The 18956-nt window shown below is 39.9% G+C and overlaps 1 protein-coding gene across 4 annotated transcripts in view; it reads left to right on the top strand.

Moving 5' to 3' along the window:
* The first annotated feature begins 2048 nt into the window (after positions 1–2048).
* The window catches only part of AZIN1 (antizyme inhibitor 1), a 31615-nt gene continuing 14707 nt past the window's right edge, over positions 2049–18956 (top strand). The window contains exons 1-3 of one of the 4 annotated variants that reach the window (XM_019467949.2): positions 2050–2423; positions 6796–6933; positions 15488–15633. The gene's annotated coding sequence lies outside the window, so the exon portion shown is untranslated. Of the gene's footprint in view, positions 2424–6795; positions 6934–15487; positions 15646–18956 lie in introns of all 4 variants that reach the window. The other 3 variants (XM_053896112.1, XM_019467950.2, XM_019467948.2) reach the window with 3 other exon arrangements.

Here is an 18956-nt window from a genome sequence, read left to right as displayed (position 1 = left end):
TGCACATGAGCAGGGGGTAGGGGCAGAGAGAGGGAATCCAGAGCTGGCTCCGCTGGTCAGCTATCAGTGAGGAGCCCCATGTGGGGCTCAATCTCATGAACCACGAGAACATGACCTGAGCGGAAATCAAGAGTCAGACGCTTAACCTACTGAGCCACCCTGGGACCCCTCCCTCCCATTCCTTCTGAATCCCTTAGTATTCTTAACTGTTTGGGGTCTCCTTTACTGTTTCTTCCAAACTGTCTACCTTTTTCCAATCCCATGATGCCAGAATAATCTTTTAAAAACATCTTTGAATATATCATGTCCCTGCTTAAATGGTTCCAGAATAAAGTCCAAGCTCTGATCACTTCTTGATCGGACCCTACCTTTTCAATCTCACATGCAACCATGTCTCTATGTTGGAGCCAGAAAGCCCACTCACAGTTTTCTAGACTGGCCCATTTCTGTGCCTCCTCTCACTTGTTTCCCTTGCCTAGAATATCTGCTCTCAAAATTTATCACTACCTTTCCCCAGCAGCCTTTCTTTCATTTAGCTGTAATCATTTCCTCCCTCCACTAGGTTCCATGCAGCATGTTACCTATTTATCTATCAACAATTTAGTTATTTTGTGTAATTGTTTTATTTCCCCTGCCAGATTGTTAGCAAGATTTCAAGTAGTGTATTCATCTCTAGCCTCCTCCTTCCACCAGGGGGTCTAGTAAAATGCTGTGTTTATAAATGTTCTGAATCAAAAAGAATTTTTAAGGCATGAAAGAGGAAGCCAAGATATATTAGAATGAAATATGGAAAAATGAAATTAGGAAGAGTCCAGACTCCCGATTTTTACCAAATACTTTCCTCCCAAACCCCACATTTCAGCGTTGCTACCGTTTGTTACCTTTCCATCCAGGAAAGCTCTTTCTCTTCTTTCCTAATTTATGATTCATTAATCAACCACAATGCTGCTCACAAAATAGAGGGTGCGGAAGAATGAAAGAAAAAAAAGTCAAGGTCTTAATTTCATAGATGTTAACTTGAAAGCGATGTGTAAAAACCTATTTCATTTGTGACACTGTGAGTTGGAGTTAGCACAAGACTCACGATTTCTGATCACTAGTATGAAGACATTTTTAAAAGATGAGAATAAATTAAAAGCTATGTGGGTCGTACTAGGTTCCCCAGTTAAAAAAAAAAAAGTTTGTTATGCAGTAGTAAAATTTAAATGACTGCGAAAATGAGACGTGTGGGATTAAAGTAATATGCATTTGTAACATCAGTAATCCCCTCTCCAACACGGGTCCTTGATTAATAAGGACTGGGTGTGACTGCCTTCAAATGAGGACAGAGAGTCTACACTGCTTAAAGAAAAATTCCTACTGCACCATATTGTAACATACACGAGGGACATTTTCGCGGGGTCACGAGGCTCTGTAACCTCACCAGCGCTGGAGTCAGGAACCCATCCTGGTCATTAGGAACTCTTTTCCAGAAATGACCGGGGTATCCCTCGAGTGCCGGAGCTTCACCTTGGGAGGACAGTCCCCAGGCGTAGCCTATGGAACCCTCAAAACGCGGAGCGCACTCGAAGTGGGAGCTCCGGCGAAGGCCCTCACAGGCCTCCCCTACAGCCTCTGCAGGCAGCAGAAGCATGCCGCCGCCCCTGACCCAGCACAACTCAGCGTCGCGGCCACCAGAGACCCGGGTCCAGCTCCCAATGAGCGGGGGCCAGCGACGGGCGTGAGCACAGACACCTAAGGGGGTGGAGAAGCGGGGCCACGCCGCGCTGCGGACGAGCCGCGTTTTTTCTCCTTCACCCGCCCACGTTCGCGCTTCAGAAGCTTCGTGGCGCAGGAGCTGCAGCCGGAGCGAGGGCAGGAAGCCACCAGGCGGTCGGCACCTGCACTCGGGGTCGCCCGCCCCGCCCCCTTTCGCCCCCCCCCGCGTCTCACGCCTGTCTCTTCCGCTGCCTCCCTCCGCCGCGGGCCGCAGCCCGACTCCGCCCCACTCGCGCGGCAGCCCGGATGGCTGTGACGTCACAAGACCACGCCCACTTACTATAAATAGTGGCGTCTCCGGCACCGCCTTCCCACACTCTCTGGCTCTTCGCTTGGCTGCAGTGTTTCTTTTTTTTCCGCCTTCTTTGCCTCTTCTCATCCTTTCTCGTTCCTCCGCTCTGCAGTGTGACGAGGCCGAATCCTCTCCCCACCCAGTCCTCGCCATTCTTCTTTTACCTGCGCTGTTGTTCTATTTCTCCCCTTCGGCCGCCGCCGCCACTGCTGCACAGCTGGTGTCGGTGCCGCGCTTTTCCCCCCACGTCGTCCCCGCAGCCTATGGCCCAGGCCGCCTTGGGTATTTCTGCTCAAGGTAACCACATCCCTCTTTAAAAATTCCGCCGAAAAAGAGAAGACGCTTTACCCGACTCTTTGGGCCGTTATCTCACGTGAGTAGTGACCCGAGGGGCGTGGGGGCGCGGGGCCGGCCTCGGGGAGCTGCCGGGTGCCTCCAGACTGGGCCCCGCCACTCGGCCGGCGGCCCCGCAGTGCCCCGCGGCCGGCTGCCTCGAATATGGCGGACGGCGGTGTGTGTGGCGGCGGTCGGTGTCTCCGCGGCGGCGGCGCGGCGGGCTGGGGTGGCGGGCGCGCCTCGGGGCCCTCAGGCGGCCGCCTGCCGCTCGGCGGAGCAGGGGGCCACCGCGGTTAAGGTGAGGGGGCGTGTGCGTGTGGGGGCGCTCGCGGGGGTCTCCGCCGGGGTTCGGCGTCGTTTCCCGGCGGCGTGCGGCCCCCACCCCTCTCCCGTGGTGCATTGCTGTTTCCGGGGAGGGGGCCGGGCCGCAGCCCTGAGGGGCCTTGGTCTGGCAGCCCCGGCCCGGAGGCGCGTTGCGACTTCGCCTCCGGGATCCCCGCGGGCGGCGCGAAGGGCTGCAACGGCCGGGGCCTTAGGTTATGAATGGAGCGGGGCGGGCCCGGCGGCGGCCTCCTGTGACAGCTGCCGGAGGAGGACGGGTTCTTGGGGGTGCGGGGAGTGCGGCCCCCCTCTGGTGGAGGAAAGTTGACGCCACTCGGGGCCCGGAGGCAGGGAAGCCCCGGTGTCAGGTAGCTAGCGAGAGGCCCTTGGCCCCTTCTGGAAGCCTCGGGGCTGCTGCTCCGCCCCCTGCGGCTCTCCTGATTGGGCCAAGTTGCCTTCACTCACCCCAGTCACCTCCTGGAGCCTGAGGATTAGTCACCATGGCTTCGTTTTCCCGTCCGCGCCACGATTCCTGGGCAGTGAGAGGGAGAACGGTAGGCTTGGGTGGCTTATCAAGTACTATTTTGACTGCCAACAGGAATGATGGTGACGTGTTTTAACTCTTGCCCAAAATACATTCTGAGCGTTTGTTTTTTGGGCTACCCTGCTGGTTGGGAAACCTGAGGTCGGGTACACAATTTACAGCCCCATTGATGTTCAGACTTAACTGGATTTTGTGGTGGTGCCTTGGACACGTTAAGGTGTTGACTGTCTTCGTGTTTCCACCTTTAAGCCCCACAGCTTGGGTGCAAACCTGAGGACCCTTAAGGAAGAGAGAAGTGCTGTGTGATCTGGCAGAAATAGGGCTAAGGATTGTCGGGCAAGGCCCTAATCTTTAATTTTTTGCAAATGTGAGTGCAGATGCTGGTCAAGAAGACAAAGAAGCCCTGAGGGGTTTACATTTAGTAGAAAGGTAGGCTTCTAATGATTACAGGTGATAGAATATCAGTGCCTTCTCCTGCCACTCACGTTTAACTTAGTAAATTTTCAAACATAGAAGGCGAAAGAATTACATCTTCTCCTAGATTTAACGTTTTGCTTTCTTTGCTATCCTACTATCCATTCATCAATTCATGTCGGTTTTTTCCCATGTGTTTCAAAGTCGGAGACATCAGAACACTTAACGCCTCCAACTTCAGTTCATGAGCATATATCATAGCCTAATACTGGTTATTTCTTAAAAAAAAAAATCTTTGGATAAAATCCACATAACCTTAAAATGCACAGATCTTTAAGTATATCATTTGATGAGTTTTGACGAAAAATAGAGTTGTGTAATCCAGACCTATGAAGATGTAGAGCATTTGCCTTACCTCAGAAGTTCTCTTTTGCCCCTTCAAATGACAATCCCCCACTCTTAAGAGGCAACCAGGATTCTGATTTTTTTGTTTTAAACCACAGATTAGCTTTTTCTAAAATGGAATTATACTGTTTGCTTTCTTTTCTTTGAAAAACTTCTTTAATTCATGTTTTTGATAGTCATCGGAAGTGCATATATCAATAGATTGTTACTTTTATTTCTTAGTGGTAGCCGATTATGTGAATACTTTGATTTTGTAAAATAGACTATTTTGGAATAATTTTAGATTTACAGAAAAGTTGCAAAGATCGTATAGAGCTGCATACTTCTCACCCAGTTCACATTATTAGCATCTTACTGTGGTACGTTTGTCAAAACTAAGAAACTGACTTTGATTCATTACTATTAACTAAACTCTAGGCTTTATTTGAATTTCATCAGTTTTTAATGTCCTTTTTCTGTTACGGGATAATTCAGGGTACCATGTTACATTAGTTGCCATATCTTCCCCAGTTCTCTCTGATCTGTGACAGTTTCTTAACCTTGTTTTTCATGTCATTGATAGCATAGAGAAGTAGTGGCCAGATACCCAGTAGAATGTCGCCCAGTTTGTCTTTGTCTGCTACTTTTCTCATCATTAGACTGGAGTTTGGGGTTTTTGGAGAGGATACTACATAGCGATTTTAAAAGTCATTGGTAAATGCAATGTATTTTGTTCAGAGAAATACTGATAATTTGGGAGTACTAGGCTTTGGGATAGTACTGTAAAAGTGATGGGAGGCTTGGTTTTTTTTTGTGGTAGTGACCTCCTGCTGACTTCGGTCAGGACTAGTTCTCTCCGCGCTGTTCACCTAGATGTAAGGAGAGACATTGTCTTCAGTTAAGGAACTTGATTGCAGTGTTCATGAATCAAAGGATTTACACAGACCATTCTAAATGAGAATAACATCTTTTCCTGTACCTCCTTTTCTCCACATTTTCATCTAACTCCTTTATGGTTTATCCTAACTGTACAAATATTTATCCTGTATGTAAATAGCTCTTTTACCCTATATGCCCCTTTTATTTTACCAAAATGTGCTTTTCATATTTTAGGGTTTTCATTTCCTACTAGTTTCTTTTGTTGTTGCTAGATGGAAATATTTTCGAGATGATGAAGATTTTTGAATGTCTGAAGTTTACTATCCTTAATATTTTACATCACTGCTCTTGAGGTTGCATTAAGCAAAAACAGTTGTGTGAATGTGGATACATGGGGGGGGGGGCGGGCAGATGAGAGTGTCTCACCCAGGATAATTATCCTATTCCTTATAAACTCTGTCTTTGCAGCATGAGTCAACTTTTAATTTATTTTTAAAATTATCTTGGTGTGGGAAGACTCAAAATCTTTGTTTTTGAGTACATTATTTGGAATCTAATGTAAGGTTATAATCACCGTTGCATGTTGGTAAGGGTTCTTGACTCATCAAGAATATGTGAGCATATTTTTTTAGTAAATTAAAAGAACCACAAGGATGCTTCTGTTCTGGTGGAGATGAGAGATGCTTTATTTTTTTTTTTTAATTTTTTTTTACGTTTTATTTTATTTTTGAGACAGAGAGAGACAGAGCATGAATGGGGGAGGGGCAGAGAGAGAGGGAGACACAGAATCGGAAGCAGGCTCCAGGCTCTGAGCCATCAGCCCAGAGCCCGACGCGGGGCTCGAACTCACGGACTGCGAGATCGTGACCTGAGCTGAAGTCGGAAGCTTAACCGACTGAGCCACCCAGGCGCCCCGAGATGCTTTATTTTTAATTTAAAATTTTTTTGAGATGCTTTAGATATACCTAGAGTATTTGTCAAATTTCTCTGATTCTTAACCTTATAATCTCTAGTTAGATCATTTTTCTGGTTTCCTTATCACCCTTTCTAACAAATGCTGTTCGGTTATATTACTTTAAAGTAGCAACCACTGAATAATGATTTCTAAGTATAGGTGTAGCGGTTTAGTTAAGAGGTGAGAAGTCCATCCAATCAAACCATAATAGGTAATAACCATTTCTAAAACTTAGCGTTTTGTAACATGCTAAGCACTTTAACATTTGTATGTTGTTCTAGCGATAGTAAAAAGACGCGAGGTAGGTTAGGTATGAGGAAGAGAAGTATAAACTTCCAAGTGACTTGCCTTAATGTATAAGGCAATTCTCAAATGTTAATTTCACATTCATAATGCATTAAGTCCTCGATCTTCTTTTTGGTATGTAGTAAGATTTTATGCTTTAAGCAAAGAAGAACTTGCAATTTGGAGAGTAAAAGAAATGTTCTGGGTAGTTGCAGATTACAAATCATACTAGAACATTATACACATCAGGTTGACCAGGGTACTTGGGGAATTTTGCAGTTTTGGTCCACTGAGAAATTTGGGTTTTGGAGGATAAATAAAAGCAAAAATGAAATTAGATGAAGGCTGGAAACTGAGTAGGTGGATAAAGCAACTTGGTAAGATGATACCAGTTCTGTGAACTTTGCACTATAAGAGCTTGGAAATTTTTACTACATAAAAAAGTACTTGGTAATATGGTAAATCCTTTGAAAACATTATTTGTGTAATGTGATTAATGAAACACTTTTAAAACTAAAACATACTCCCATAGTTAATCTATAAATCAATTTAACTTGCTTGAAAAGCACAGTATAACGTATTTTTTAATTTATGACTATTTACTACTACTTTTATTTCCTTCTTTAGGGCGAACTTTCTGACCGAGTATACAACTACCCAGAGGGCCTAGGAGAAGTGCTGTATAGAGAGCAGTTCGACTTCAACGCTGAGCCACCTTGGGAACCTAGCTGATGATAGGGGGGTTCCATCTCCTAACTTGTCCATGTAAGTATTTTCACATCTGTACTGGGGGTCTTGTAAAATTGAAGTAAAGGAGAGTTCTTGTTGCTCACTTTTTTTCTGAATTTGAAATTGTATTTACCTCTTAAAATGCAGTGATCTTTAATGTGCTTTTTAAAAGTTCTAAAATAGGGGCACCTGGGTGGCTCAGTCTGTTGGTTGAGTTCAACTCTTGATTTCAATTCAGATCATGATTCCAAGGTTGTGAGATCAAGCCCTGTGTCAGGCTCTGAGCTGAGCATGGAGCCTGCTTGAAATACTCTTTCTTCCTCCCTCCCTCTCTCTCTCCCCTATGTGTGCTCGCTCTCTTCTTGTGCACACGCGCTCTCTCTCTAAAAGTAAAAAAATAAAGGCTTGACAGTTAAGGGTTTACTGATTCAGTTTTATATGCATTGTTTACCAATCACTGAATCACTTAAAATTTATTTTGAATATATAACAAGTATTACTCTACTTAAGTACATACTGTAGACCAAGTTTTAGGAAATCTTACTAATCCAGGTTTTAATATAAGTTGTTGGAGAGTTTTGGGTGGGTTGTTTTTTTTTTTTTTTTTTTTTTTGTAATTTAATGTGTAGGCAGTGGCTTATTCCATCATTCAACCATTTGGTAAATTTTCAAGTATTTGGGCTTAATCAGAAAAAAAAGACATTTTTAAATAGAGTAAAAGATTCTGTTCATCATTGTACTCATTGAAGCTATACTTCACAGCATGGTGTAGGAGAGGTGAATATTAGTTCTTGTATAGTTATGAGCATTTTGCCAGGTATAAAGTGACTACTAGAGTTTGTAATTGCTTTATAAGATGACTTTATGTAATACTCAGCTGGTGAGGAAAAATTGGTTGTTTTCAGAGGACTTACTGAGGGATGATATATGTACGTCTCCTAGCTTGCTATTTTCTGAACAGATTTTCTTGGATAATTTTTGCCAGTACTTGATTTTCTATGTATGGATTTGACTTTTGAATTGAACGTCTGTGCAAAATACAGTTCCACAGTAAACTGATGTTTAAATTTGAATTTGCTGCTGGATTTGTATAGTTTATTTTAGGTTTCTTGCAATTGAAATTTGGGTTTTGAGGTTTCGGGTTTCGGGTTTTGTTTTTTGTTTTTTTTTTTTAACATTTATTTATTTTTGAAAGAGCACTCGTGCAAGTAGGGGAGGGGCAGAGAGAGGAAGACCGAGGACCTGAAGCAGGCTCCATTGGGGCTCAAACTCCCCAATGTGACCCAGAGCTGAAATCAAGAGTCCGACACTTAACCGACTGAGCCACCCAGGTGCCCCAAAGTTTGCATGTTTCTGAGTTGTGCAGACACTTGGAATAACAACTGACATTTTCAGGGAAGCATAGGTTATCAGTTTAGTGTTCCTGTAGTCTGATTTTGTTAAAAAGATCATATCGAATAAAAATGTTTTCTCTAATTAAAATGTGTTTTCAACACATTTGTAAAGCTAAAGAGTGGGGGAATAAGTTTAATAAAATTCCTTGAAAGTTCTGTTGACTTAGAAACCTGACTAGAGGGTTTCTCCTACTGGCTTTCTCTTAGTTGTGTGAGTTTGAGCAAATTACTTTTTTTTTTTTTTTTATGTTTTTATTTATTTTTGAGACAGACAGAGCATGAGCAGGGGAGAGGCAGAGAGAGAGGGAAACACAGAATCTGAAGCAGGCTCAGGCTCTGAGCTGTCAGCACAGAGCCCAACACGGGGCTCGAACCCACGGACTGTGAGATCATGACCTGAGCTGAAGTTGGATGCTTAACCGACTGAGCCATCCAGGCACCCCTAAATTACTTATTTTTAAAATCTAGCTGTAACTAGATTTCAGCTGTAACTGGAACAGTTCCTTTAGCCCTAAACTGATACAATGATTTTTTTTTTTTTTTTTGAGTGTATTAACCACCCCTTGTTAATGAATGTAGTGTGGTTTTTGGGATTAGCATCAACTACAACAGAAATGCAGAATCTCAGCCCCACCCAAACCTGACTCAATGCATTTTAACCAGGTGTCTTGCGTGCATATTAAAGAGAAGCACTATTGCTGCCATCTCAGGACCAAGTCAGTTATCTCTTAATTTTTGTTAGTCATCTGTCTATTTCCGATATATCTGATGTTCCTCCCTCATTGGCCTGGAGATTTAACTTTTCTGGGGTGGGGACTAGTTGATGACATAGTCATGAATAGATTCTATGATGGAAATTTAAGGACAAGCTTCATGATTTAAGGAATGTCATATTAAAACAGGCATTTAGTTGAACTCTCTAATGAAAACTTAACTTTGCAGTATATTTAGTATTTATAGTGAACTTGGGAAATCCATAGTTAACACCTCCTTTGCAGCCAGATGAGTACAGGTAGAATATACTAAAGATACTTATTCTGCAGGTTCTGGCAGCCAAAGTAACTGACTTTACTTATTATGCCCAGGTACAATGTGTATTATGTTGAAGGAAACTTTAGTACTTGGTGCTTTGCTGCAAAGCTGCAGGTCCATAATCCCTTATGTGTATAATTCTGAAATTCAAAAGTTACTTAAAAAAATTTTTTTATGACCTTCTTATAGTAACCTAAACTGATTTGGGAACAAAAACTTGACCTGAGTCTGAGCTGACTTGAGGCTCTTTTTATCTTATCCCATGTAGTGCCAATATTCCTAAATTTTGTTGCAAGAATATTGTGATTACAGGGTGTTGACTTGGCCTCCTGGCCATTCTAAAATCTGAGAAATTTTAAATTCCGGAAGGATCACTGGCTCCAAAGGTTCTTGAGTAGAATTAATGAAAATGGCAAGAGAAAATTTTACATTCCAGAAAGGTCTTTAGATATCAATAGGAGTTTGTTATACTGGATATTTAAAATCCTATGGAGCAACAATACTGTTTGGAAAACGAGAAGTCATTAAAAGGGCTTATCACGCTGGCTTTTGTAGAAAATCCTTGCATTTGCATAGCATTGCAAAGCATATAGTTATGTGAACTCTATTTGAACACTGTAATACTTCCAATAGTTCTGTGCAGGTGGTCTGAGCTCTAGGATTTCCCTCCAGAGTTAGGTTTCTAAATCAGGTAACCATGTGAATTTTGAGATAGTTTATTAAGTATTTAGGAACTTAGGTAGTTGCTTATATAAGAGCTTTTTCTTTGAAAACTTTTCTTTAGAATATATGTATGATGTAATATGTGAGCACTGTAAAGATATTTGACAGGTGTTTTAACACTAACAGTATCTAAAATTAATGAAGGGCCTCTAATTGTGGAAAAGCTTTTGCATGCCTTTAAAAAAAAAATCCTTAGGGCTTTATGCTGGAGTGGATTTTTCAGTGGGCTAGATTCTCAAGTTATTTTAGCCAGAGCTCCATTTTATAATTAATAAGCCTGATGGAAAAATCTGAAGTAGGCCTTTCCAGAAAACTAAATTCTTTTCTAACCAACTGCTTTTTATTAGCAGATCTGGTGATGAAGTCAGATTGAATTAATCATTTCCTTAAACTTTTTAGTAAGTTGTATCTAAATCTAGAAAAAGGTTACAATTGATTTGTTTAAATGGGCTCTTAAAATTTGTCTAAAATATTTTATGTGGTTGTCAGTTGACTATGTTCATGTAGGAACTTAATAAGAATCATTAGCATTTTTGTTTTTTCTGAAAAAAAATTTTTTTCACGTTTATTTTTGAGAACGTATGAGTGGGGGAGGGGGAGAGAGAGAGGGGACCCAGAACTTGAAACTGGCTTCAGGCTCCTAGCTATCGGCACAGAGCCTGATGCAGGACTCGAACTCAAGAACCACAAGATTAATGACCTGAGCTGAAGCTGGAGGCTTAACCGACTGAGCCACCCAGGCACCCTGAATCATCAGCATTTTAAATATTCATGTTCTGTCTCCTGATTGGTAATATTTACATATGCCTTAATAGTACCCATCCTACCTAAATTAGAATTATTGTAACTAAGGGAAAAATGTTCTGTATGTATGTACTAGTATTGTTTCCTCGTGTTTTGCTGTTAATTGTCAGTAGTAAAGTTAGGTTTTTGACTTTGGAAAAAAATTTGGTTTTGGTAATTTACAGATTTTGTGATGAAAGCAAATTCAGCAGAACACTCATTAATGGTTGTTAGTGTCTTTGACAAAAAAGTCAAATAAAACTATCCTTGAAATACCAGTTTTTAAGGCATATGTATCCCCTGGCATACATAAAATAGTGTTTGATGGTTCTGCACTGCTTGTGTAAATTAGTGGAAAAGTATTCTGTACAAGAACAATGTGGAAATATGCTAATGGATTAAACAGCATTTGGGGAACATGGATTTTTTTCCTTTGAGCAAATTTAGAATCTTCTCTGGGAGGGCCAAAAAGATTGGAAAGCAATGTAGACCAATTTTTAAAGGGCATAAAATGGTTCTTGCATTTATCACAAAAGACAGTTGAGCCAAGAGAATCAACAGTGGCTACCAGTCTGTGTGTTCCATTATACTCTTTTCACCTGGTGTTATTTCAGAATTTTTGAGACTCTTAATCTAGCCCCCTGAAATTTTGATACTCTTAATTTCAAATAGGAGTAAATAAGTTATTTGTACCTTGCATGCTATAAAATCTAGGTAAATAGTAGGCTGTTTTAGGCTGACTGTCGTTCAGATAAGCCTAAAGAGGCTGTTGCAAGTGAAGTGCTCTCACATTGGTAAGGCGTAGGAAGACGGTATTTTTTGTCCTTCCCTTTCATTCCAGGGTCATCCATGTACACTTAAATGATTTATCACAAGCTAACTGAAGCAAAGATTTAGCCATCCTTTAATTTAATGAATAATGTGAAGAACATTATGAAAGGAATAGAAAATATTTGTACTGAGTTACAAGGATTACACTGATGACGTTCAGCCTGCCTCAGCCATATTCAGCCACTATGAGATCAGAGCTTAAATGCCTAGAACTGACTGACTTGGAGAAGGACCCAAGATAACAAATTCTTATTGAATGCTCCTCTCCAAACTTTTTTTTTTTTTTTTTTTTTGCCTTTTCTTCATTATCTTATGTAAGCATGCATTTTAAATCTCTCTTCAGAATTTGCTGTGGAGTTTGTTATTTTGTTACTTTTTGTGCCCTTACAGTCTAGCTTTGTAAGCTTGTGAATTGATCTTTGTTACCTTGATCAAAGTTATTTGGGGGTGGTGAGCTTTAAAAGTTAACTAACTTTAAGATTCCATTCTCAGTTGCAGGTGCCACATTGTGAGTGCTGGGGAGTTATATGTGGCTAATGTCTATTATTTTGGGCAGTGATAAAGAAAATTGCATTTAGCACAGAAAGTTCTATTGGACAGCATTGTTCTAGGGTATTGTTATTTTTGGCTTTTGGTTTTGTTCCCCTCCCCGCCCCCCCCCCCCCGCCCCCCCATAGGAACTATTGAATTTTATTCAGCAGTCTGTATGTAGCATGGGAAAACTGACATTCCTGAATTTAAGGTCCTGCAGTTTACCACCTATACTAGATTATTTATTTATATATATTAACCAACATTATAGGTGCATATTTTAAGTTTTCTTTTCTCATTGATGTGAACTGTTATGGATTATAAGTCAGACTAATTTTAAACCTCTTTTTAAACTATTTGTATTTAGTATATCCATTCTTTTAAATTTACATCCAAGTTAGCATATAGTGCTGTAATGATTTCAGGAGTAGTTCCGGTGATTCATCCCCTGTGTATGACACCCAGTGCTCATCCCAAGTGTCCTCCCTTATGCCCCTTACCCATTTAAGCCCATCCCCCCACCCACAACCCCTCCAGCAACCCTCAGTTCTCTGTATTTAAGAGTCTCTTTATGTTTTGTCCCCCTCCTTGTTTTTATATTACTTTGCTTCCTTCCTTTATGTTTGTCTGTTTTATATCTTAAATTCCTCATATGAGTAAAGTCATATGATATTTGTCTTCCTCTGACTAATTTCGCTTAGCATAATATCCTCTAGTTCCATCCACGTTGCAAATGGGGTATTATTAACGTGAGTAGTATTAGCTGTAATAATCTTAAACCGATTAATCATAAAAATTACGCATTCTCATCTTTCTCCTTTCATTTAATAAAAAATTTCCTTTAACTGTAGGGGCTTTTCAGTTTTATATTTTGAATTCTTTATCATGCTGTTAGGATGTAATTCCCTACTATGATTTTATGTGCTTATGTAGACAAATTAATATTAAGTTTATGTTGAATATGTGATTTTTCATCTGTTTCTTGGGTTTTTACTGCAAGGACCCTCTGATATCCTAGAGAGCTCCTAAATAAGTATAGTTCTAGGTTCTAGATGAACTTCAGTTCACCTACGTTCAACATGACCAAACATGTTAGTTTAGGCATGACCAAAAGTAGGATGAAATGCTTTAGTACATTCAACATGGATGATCTAACAAAAACCATCCCCAAATAATCCTCAGTGAGGTATTTGCTATCCTAAATTCATGAAGAGCTCCCACAAGAAAAAGCAAAAAACAATGGGAAAATGAAGAAAAGACTTGAAGACCTTTTTTCACCAAAAACTTAGCAGTTTCACTTCTAGTATGTAGCCCTAGACCAGTGCTACTTAAACTGCCAGCCAGCGAGCTAGACTCTTGAACTACAGTACAGTTTGCATAGCGCTGCCCTTAGGTACATAAGTAATAGAAGTTAGGTCATAAATAACATAAAGAATACAGCAAAAAATGGGAAGTAACCCATAGATCAGTTCGGATAAATAAATGGCATACCTACACAGAATACTACCCAGAAAGGAGAATAAATGCACTTTGGTTATGTCTATCTGCATGGGTGAATTGAGACTAAAGTTGAGCAAAAGAAGTCAGTCATGGTAGAAGAATAACAGGGATGCTATTTATAGTTCAAAACCAGCAAAGCCAGTGGTTTAGGGGCACATAGAACAATAAATATTAAATAACAAGGGAATGATGATCGGAAAAGCATGAACATGCTTATTCTATGGGAGATGCAACCACTGCCACCTGGGAAAGCTGTATAGGGCTTCTAGGGTATTCTCTCTCTTAACCTTGTATTTGTTGCAATAATTGTATTACACATGTGTTTTATATATAATGATAATTAAGGTTTCTTCTTGGAAAGATGACTGAGATCTGCTCTAAGGTAATCAAAATAGTAATTAAGTGCATTTATTTAAAGAGTTATTCTGGGGGCGCCTGGGTGGCTCAGTCGGTTGAGCGTCCGACTTCAGCTCAGGTCAAGATCTCACAGTCCGTGAGTTCGAGCCCCGCGTCGGGCTCTGGGCTGATGGCTCAGAGCCTGGAGCCTGCTTCCGATTCTGTGTCTCCCTCTATTTCTGCCCCTCCCCCATTCATGCTCTGTCTCTCTCTGTCTCAAAAATAAATAAACACTAAAAAAAAATTAAAAAAAATAAAATAAAATAAAGAGTTATTCTGTACCTGTACTGCACCTGAAAAGCTTAGAAAGCATGAAGTTACTATGGTTGTAAATTTCCTGTTCATGTGGATTACAGTAGTTACCTTTAATGTCACTACATCTTAATTACCAAAAGCCCTTTAAGTATTTACTTGAGTGAGGGTACATACACTTCTTCCAGAAAAAAATTAATCTTTACATCAGATAGTCAAGACAGATTTTTTAAAAGACTAATCTTGTCAATTCCACATGTAAAAGTATATGGTATGAAAATCCTGTATTTTGTTTTCTCATTAAGACATATTTTAGAATTGTGAGACCTTTCACACGGCAGCCTTTACCTAGGCATTTCAAACTTAGCCCGTTGAGCTCATTTCCTTTAGGGTTTTTCTCCCCCACCCTTAAATATCTCCTGTTCATTTTTGCTCTTGTCTTTTAAAATAATTCTTCAGCAGTCACCTTTAATATTCTTTTTCTAGGGTTATTTAGGGTTTTCTTTTTTTTTTCCCCCACCTTATCACCTGAAAAATAAGTTTAAGGGTGCCTGTTGTCATTACTGGCTTTCCACTTACTGTTGATAAAAGCATACTCTGTCCTGATTATCCTAAGTACTCTGTGTAGGTTATTGTTATTCTCCATCACTTATTTTTGGTCCAGTATGGCAAAAAATCCATATTGCCTTTGCACAGTTTATTGAAACTTCCTACCATTTCCAGTATGTAGCTTCCTGGCACTGTTTTTGGTGGTTTGAACCTACTCCAGGCCTCCCATCTATAGTGCCAAAGTCATCCTTTAGAATCCTCTTCTAATACTCTCCTGCCCAGTTATTTCTAAAGGTATTCTGTGTGGTAAGTAACATTTCTATCAGCGGTAGGATACAGAGGTGACCTTGACAGCATTGTGTCTTTTTAAGCTGTTAGCTGAGTTTTAAGTCATCAATTGACTATGTTAAAGAAAAAAGAAAAAAAAGTGCTCTTTGGCTTCTTTACAGTAGTAGTTTCAAAATGTCTCAAGTTCTCATTTTTTTAATGAGTAAAAAGTCCTTTTAGAAAAGTGGTTGATATATTAAGGTTGGGTTTCCTGCTTACATGTCTCTGAAACCGTACTCTCAACCTTTCAGCTCTCCCTGTTCTACTTCCAGGGAGGTCTTCACTTCAGAAACCCAAGACTCATATTCATCCAGCTTGGTGTCAAGTGGGCTGTTGCTGCCAGAATTATCTTGTGATTATTTGAGAGATGTATCAGTTTCTTCTGAAGTACAATCAACTATAGAAGCCTTTGTAGCAGGTGTGTAACAAGGCAAGTGCCCAGCTGCTGCAGCCACTTCTCTTGGCGCTACCCTCTCAATGGACATGAGGACTCAGCGGCCTCATGGAAGGCTCCAGGGAGCTGTGTGCAGTTCTTTGGAGCCTTTTGTTTCTTTGGCAGCTCTTCATTAAAAGATGTATTACCAGAAAACACCAAGGTGTAAATAAGGAATGTTAAACATTTTTTTTCTTCCCAGCTATGCTATCCAAGAGGAAATTCCTTACAAAAGTAGTATTGTGATTACAGCCATTGTGCTAGTGTAATAAACAGCTTGCTTTCACCATATATTGATAAGGTGTTTGGTTGTGAACATGGCTTAAAGGCTTGAAGTAGAGAATACTTCCTAGTATCTGTTGATGAAAATAAACTTGAGAGCTTTTATGGAAAATGAATTTGCTCCAGTTGAAGAGAATCTAAGATTTATATAGGGTAGATTTTTTGAAGTTTAATGTAAATACTTCAGTGTCTAGCAGCACCAGACCATAGTATATAGCGGGTCGTAATGTGTTGGAGCCAGTAAGTCAGTCCCGTTTTTGATTTATAAGCCATAAAAAATGGTGCAATGTCTGTTGGAAATTATACCTAGGATTGGTGCATTGGGGGGAAGTTTGGCATTACCTGGGTTTGAGTCCATTCTTAATGGAGAGGTGTCTGGAAATTCCCTGTGGTGTTTAAAATTAAGGTGGATTAACTTGGTGATCTGGCATACAATACAAACTCTGCTCACCCACAACACATACACACTTATTTTCATTCTGGGTGCATAGAACATACTGTATGTATGTGTCATAGATTTTTGGTTTAATGTATTGTTACCAAGTAACTTCAAATGCTTTTTGGGAAACTAGCGAAGTATTTTTTTAGTGCTCTAAGGCAGAAATGTAGAACATAAACCTTTTTGAGGTAGTGGAGCTTTAAATATTTTTTTGCTAACATGTTAAGAAAATTAGTCAAAGGCTTCTGGAGGTAGGATTATGAACTACTTTTAGGACTCTTTCAGTGAGAGGGGCATAATTATTAGAGGTAGGAAAGAAGATCAGCCTACCCATAATCCCCTACTTCAGCCTTTTCAGTTGTTGGAAATACTGGGTTTCCAGGTGACATTTCATGTGAACAAAGGGTTTGTCGGCTTAAGATGTGTTAGAAAACCTCTCTCCTGAAGGCCTTTATCTTTTGCAGATTCTATAGCAGAATTAGTTTTTCCTGCATGTTAACTTTTAGCTTTTAACGGTAACTGACATTTGAGCTTTGCATTTACATGTGGGTCACTATTGTATCAAGTTTTGGGCTCCTTTTGAGAAGGTGAAAGATGGACTGGACCATCTTTTTCAACACACTTGGAAGTTGAAGGAGTTCATTGCTGTCACAAGCCAACCCTAAGTTTAAGAACTCCCCATTCTTAAGAGTTGTGAAGTCCTTTGTCCCATCTGTTTGTGAGCACCTATTCTGAGCTAGGAAATAAAGGGGTATCAAAACCTTCAGGGACCATATAAGAAGAGATAGAGCTCACTTATGCTCACTATCTTTTATGTATAGGTTTTATTAGTGTCGGCCTAACAATTTTATTGCAGTGCTCAGTGTAAATAAGGAAATCAAATATTACATGTACTACATCTGTTTTAGTGGTTTAGGTGTGTTAGTCCCTTAATTCTTTCATTAAGTACAGCCAGTGTAGCAAATGAATTTTATTTTTCCTTCTGAGTCCTTTTGTGAATCAACTAGGGATTGGTGAATGAACACTAGGGTTACTTTTGAAGTGAGAGTTCGATTTCAATGATAATAATACAGCCATTCCACAAGCATTGTATCCTTTAGAGCAGTCCAGTATTTTGGTTCATGTTATTCATTACTTGTCAACTGTTTTAGTTTTAAAATTATTTCACTTCTACAAAAGTCTGATCTATAGTGGCAGAAAGAGCTCAATGGTTACCTGAAGCGGATTTGGGGATTTACCAAGGGACACGAGGGAACTTACCTTTATGGTTAGTGGTTACACAGATAATATATGTTTGTCAAAATGGGTGCACGTCGTTTCATGTAAACTGTTGATATGATGGATAAAAAAGGAAAAATAATTTCAAATTTGGGGTTTGCCTGAGAATTAGACCAAAGATACAGAAGAACAGCAAGGTTAAAATCTAGAGACTAGTCATAGAGGCTAAAAGGCTATGAATAAGCGTAATAGGATGTTTTTATGCTGTATGTAAGTTGGAGTTCCAAAAAAGCAATCCTGTATTTTCTAGGGGTGCTGGAGAGACTTTTTTCCTTTTAAACATAATTTGATTGTCAGCATCTCTGGAGCTAATTGTTTTGTGCCTCAGTGTCTTAACCTCTAAAATGTGGGCAGTACCATTATTACGGTTTTTTTTTTTTAAGGGTTAGAGATCTAATTATATAGATAAAGTACTTACAACAGTGCTTGGCACACTGCCATAACATCTTTGCTGTTAAGAATGTAGGCATTCAGCAGGTAAGATGGATGTTTTTGTAAGTACTGAGGATCCTACTACTAGAGGAAAATCACCCTTTCTGTAAGGACTGCAGCTATAGGAAATTGAGGTACATATCATTGTGACTGTAAACGACTTTTGCATGTGGCAGCAGTTGCCTGTAGAGGTCCATAATTCCTAACTTAAAGTTCCCAGGTGAATAGTACATACAGACTTAGGAGTTTCATGAACTGAAAAATTAGACTGAAGATCTTTTTTTCATTATTAATAGAATTAAGTGAAAGCTGTTGGACCAAAAAGATTTTTGATGCTAAACTGAACTGAAGGTTTCTGCTGTACTCTTTCTTATACTTTCCTTTGATCTTTTTTAAAAAGTAGCTTTTATTGTTTCTATTTCCCTTAGTGCATAGATGAATAGCCCCCTAAATTGTTACTGTAACTGGAGTTAGGTTGTTTAAAATAAATATGTATCCTCAGGCCTAAAATGTCTGCTTCCTGGGCACAGGTTTACATCATTGCTGGTATAACAACCTTTAGAGAGTGTCCAGGCTACAATGTGACTTTACTGCATAAGTATTAAGTCTAATGTAGATATGCCTAAGTTAATTACTTCGTTAAAATAAAAATATTCTCAACTTTTCTGTTTCTGTTGTTGCATGAAGGAGATTTGATGAGCTAAACTGAATGTAGTTGACTTCTTGGAGATGAAGATGTTTTAAAAGTTTAAAAAACTTATTTCATGGAATCTAATGTTATGGTCTACTGATGAGTTTGTTCTGGTGCATTCAAAAATGCACTTTGGGAACCATTGAAATGGAGTATACCTTAGGATGAGGGCCATCACAGAAAGTG

The sequence above is a fragment of the Panthera pardus genome, unplaced genomic scaffold, assembly GCF_024362965.1.
Source record: "Panthera pardus isolate Hobbes unplaced genomic scaffold, ASM2436296v1 HiC_scaffold_7, whole genome shotgun sequence".
Classification (NCBI taxonomy): domain Eukaryota; kingdom Metazoa; phylum Chordata; class Mammalia; order Carnivora; family Felidae; genus Panthera; species Panthera pardus.
Note: the sequence above shows the minus strand (reverse complement) of the source record. Positions and strands in the feature narration are given on the sequence as shown.